This window comes from Stenella coeruleoalba (genome assembly GCF_951394435.1).
Source record: "Stenella coeruleoalba genome assembly, chromosome: X".
In the NCBI taxonomy this organism is placed as follows: Eukaryota; Metazoa; Chordata; class Mammalia; order Artiodactyla; family Delphinidae; genus Stenella; species Stenella coeruleoalba.
The window spans coordinates 106,647,861-106,652,340 of NC_137152.1; the positions used below are offsets into that span (position 1 = coordinate 106,647,861).

Below are 4,480 nucleotides of genomic sequence, written 5' to 3' on the forward strand. Positions count from 1 at the left end.
CTGACCCTAAGAAGAAATGCTCAAGATTTCCCAGTCCTCACCCCAAATTCTACTGTTAAATTTGCACCAAGGCAAATCTCAGACTTTTAGAACTGGAAAAATAGTGGCATTATATAATAGAAGAACAATTGACTAGATGTCAGAGGTCTGACCCATTCCCTAACTAATTGTGTGACTTTAGTCATTTAATAATTGTATTTATTTCAAAATGTTTATTTGAATGCCTATTCTTTGTCAGGCCCCATTCTAGGTGCCGGGAAGAGCTGGAGGTGAAAGTGTGGTAGAGACAGAAATGAATAAGACACATTCTTTGTCTTAAGGAATTCATTATTAAGTGGCGAGATAGACATATATGCAAAGAATTGCTGTATAACCTGATCAATGCTAAAATAGAAATATATGCAAAGTGCTTTAGTAGCATAGGAAGAAAGAAGGCCTAATTTTAGACGGTGGTGAAAAATCAAGGAATGCTTCACGGAATTTGTGACACTTGACATTTGATATTTGAGTTGGGCTTTGAAGTATGAAAACAAGTTAACCCAGGAGAGGTGAGGCAGAGGTTAAAGTGGAAACAGCGTATGCAAAGTCATGGAGTCATAAATTGTGTGAGATCTTTATTCTGATCTTCACTGGAGATCCTTGTGTCAGAGGTTGATTAAACACAGGAGGGACAAATTTCCATTATAAGGAAGATCACTCTGGTGATAGTGTAAGGAAGAGCCTAGGAAACCATTCTCAGTTCATGCCCAGCCCCTTGCCAACCTTTAAGATTGCACTTCCATGGAGTACTAAGGAGAACATCAGATACACAGCTCGTACTTTTCCCCCTTGGGTTTTCCATTCTATAAGTGGGAATGCATCAAGTTGTTAGAAATTGTTATGCTCTCTGGATGTTGAGTTCCCCTATCTTGGATGATAATAACAATTGTTAAATTAAACATCTATGCTGTGCACATTTTTTTTTGGTATTTAAGGTGCTGTGGGGGAGATACAGAAGTAGTAATGACAAGGTCCCTGCCCTTAGAGAGATTATAACTTACCTGTGAGAGAAGAGAAGCCTCCTAAGTGTCTAGAAGTACTTCATACTGACATATGAAAGTGGGCTGCTTAACAATTTTATCTTTTGTATAATTTACAATGATTTGTTAAGTTTGATGAATTTTCAATAGGTAATTTATTTACATGATTCCCACCTCAAAAGGTATACTTCCCCTGCATTTAGTTTTTCTACCAATAAGCAATTGATATCACCAAATTCATATGCATCTTTCTAGAACAGTCTATGCATCTACAACTAAGTATAAATATGCTTTCTTTTACCTTCTATTACACAAATGATGCCATACTATAGACACTGTTTTTTGAACCTTGCTTTTTGTCCTTACAATATATCACGGAGCTCTTTCCATAACAGCACATGTAGAGCTGACCCATTCTTTCATGTTGTTTTTGTTTGTTTATGGGTGTATTGTATTCCATTGTTTGGATGTGGTTTAATTTATTGAATCAGTAAGGTTGATTTTAATCTTTTGTTTTAATAAATGATCCTGAAAGGAAAACTAAAACCAATTTTAATCCTATGACATTTTTTTTTCCTTTTGTTTTGCAGTACGCGGGCCTCTCACTGCTGTGGCCTCTCCTGCCATGGAGCACAGGCTCCGGACGCGCAGGCCCAGCGGCCACGGCTCACAGGCCCAGCCGCTCTGCGGCATGTGGGACCCTTCCGGACCGGGGCACGAACCCGTGTCCCCTGTATCGGCAGGCGGACTCCCAACCACTGTGCCACCAGGGAAGCCCAATCCTATGACATTTTTATCTCATGCATTTTTATCAAGACTTCAGGTGGAGAAAGGAAACAGGCTGGGCTTTAGATTGCATTACATTACGTTTCTGCTGCTTCTCACCTCACATCTAACTCATACTCTCCCAAGAAAAGTCATCTGCAGTAATGTCTTCCATGTTTCAAGACAACTGTTTTGAACACCTCAGGATTCTGGGCTACCCTCAGTTAGTGGAAAGATCATGGATTTGGTGCTAAGCAAACCTTTGGCTCAAATTCATATCCTGGTTTCATTACTGTCTGGCTGGATAGTCTTGAGCAGGTGAATTAATCTCTAGGACTCAGTTGTGATATCTGTAAAGTAGGGATAATAACAGTAGCTACCTTACTGTGTTGCTATGAGGATTTAGCACAATAATCCATGCAAAGAAAAGCATAATGCCTAGTATCCACAAAATGTTTAATGAAAGAAATTTTGATACCCTTCCTGTTCATTAATGTGGAGAAACTTGATGGGACAAAGGAAAACTAGCTATTCTTGACCCTTTAGAAAGATTTCCACTTTGTTAGGGTTTTCACAAAATACCAAGAGCTACTAGAAAAATCAAACTTTCTTTCACAAGGTGTACATTCCTCATTACACCAATTTTCTCAGGGCTACTTTTACATCCCTGTTCCTTAGAGTGTAAATAATAGGGTTGAGGGCAGGGGTAAGTACTGTATACAGAAGGGAAAGCAACTTCAATAAGTCTTCATTCTGAGGCCCTGATGGGAAGCCACAGACAATGCCCAGAGTCCCATAATACAGACTGACCACTGTAAGATGGGAAGAACAGGTAGAGAAGGCTCTGCTTTCCTGTGACAGAAGGAATCCTGAGAATGGTGGAGATGATGTCAGTATAAGAAGCCAGAGTTAGCAGAAAGGGACCTAGTGCAAATAAAGAGGTGCATATAAAAGAGGTCATCTCAGCTACTTGAGTATCAGTGCAGGCCAGTTTCATGATGGGCTTCAGATCACAGAAGAAGTGGTCAATCTCACTGGCAGCACAGAATGTTAACCGAAAAATGTGGACCACGAGAAGGATGGGTGCCAGAAATCCAGCTATCCAAGAGGCGCCAGCTAGCTAGCTAGCAACCCATGATGTTGGAATAATGCAATAATTACAGATGGCTATGAAAATATCATAAGACATTACAACCAGTAAGAAGCATTCTGTAGCTACCAGAGCAGCAAAAATAAATAAATAAATAAATAAATAAATAAATAAATAAAACTGGCAAGCGCAGTCTGAGAAGGAAATAGGCCCATGAGGTGACAGCAATGTCCTTAGCATCATGGGCTCAATGGTAGTGGTGTAGCCAAACTCTAGGAAGGAAAAGTGGTCAAGCAAGAAATACATGGGAGAATGAAGGGAGCAATCAGCCAAAACCACAGTTAGGATTACAATGTTGCCCATGAGAGTCACCACATAGATGACCAAAAATACCCCAAAAAGAAGATACTGAAGGCCGTGAAGATCCCCCAAACCCAAAAGGCTAAGTTCTGAAATCTGAGTCATATTTTCTTCAGTGCTAGCCATGACTTGGATCTAAAAAATGAAAAAAAGAAAAGAATGACCATTGATCAAATTCTATTTTTAGAAAAAAATGAAACTGCTCAGAGGCATCGTACATATCAAGCATAATTGGCTTCTTTCTGGATGTTCAAGATTTTTAATTAATAAATTTGATCACAGTCCCCCAGAGGCCATTTGGAAAGTTCACCTTTGACTTCAATTATCCCTTCATATATAGAATGTATAGGCCCTTGAAACTATGCTTATGACATATGAAGATGCACATTTTTCCTGCTATTTATTTTTGAAAAAATAGAAAATATTCTATCTTTGGAGATCTTACTCTGGTTGTTTCTATTGCTGCTAGAGGTGTTATCATCAGCAGCAATGAATATTCTGAATGACTTACCTGTAAATTGTAAAAAGTCTATGATCAAATTTGTTTCCTGTTTTAGAAATTCCATACCAATTAAATAATATGACTTGAATTTCAAATGTTGAAGGATGTTTAATTCTTACAACTTATTTAATAGTAAGTTCTCTATACATTAGTAGAGGAGGCATAATGACATGAGGGTGAACTAGTGATGGTAGGGATATGGTATGGTATAATAGAGACATACCTGAATTCAAATTCCAGCTCTGCCACTGAATGACGTGTGCCTTTGAGTAAGTCACATCACTTATCTGACAGTTTCCTCATCTTTAGAACAGCATATTAATTCTATGTAACACGATTTGCACAATCACTGGTCCATATTAGTCATTTAATACATTCATTCATCCATTCGACAACACTTATTGAGTGCCTACTCTGTGCCAAACTCTTTGAAAGGTGCTTAGAATAAAATGGTGAAAAAGTCAAGAATTTTTTAACAAGTCAGGAGTACTCTCTACATCTCATGGAGTTAACATTTTAGTAGGAAAGAAAGACTAAACACAAGTAAAGAGACCCATAACATAATTTTGAGTTGTCCACTATGAATGTAAAAAATAAGGACCCAAAATAGGAATATGCTGTATGTATGTGTGTTTAGGAGAGGGCTACTTTGGTTGGTGTGGTCAAGAAAATCCTAAAACATTGAGACCTAAAAAAATGGGAAGGAGATAGTCATGCAAGATTTGGGAGTGAGGGGTGGGAGAA

At 38.4% G+C, this 4,480-nt stretch overlaps 1 pseudogene across 1 annotated transcript; it reads right to left on the reverse strand.

Annotated features, from left to right (window-relative positions):
• Positions 1–2,417: 2,417 nt before the first annotated feature.
• On the reverse strand, positions 2,418–3,423 carry LOC307180961 (olfactory receptor 10A4-like; annotated as a pseudogene). Its single transcript has one exon. The product of its transcript is annotated as an olfactory receptor 10A4-like (transcript).
• Positions 3,424–4,480: the final 1,057 nt, after the last annotated feature.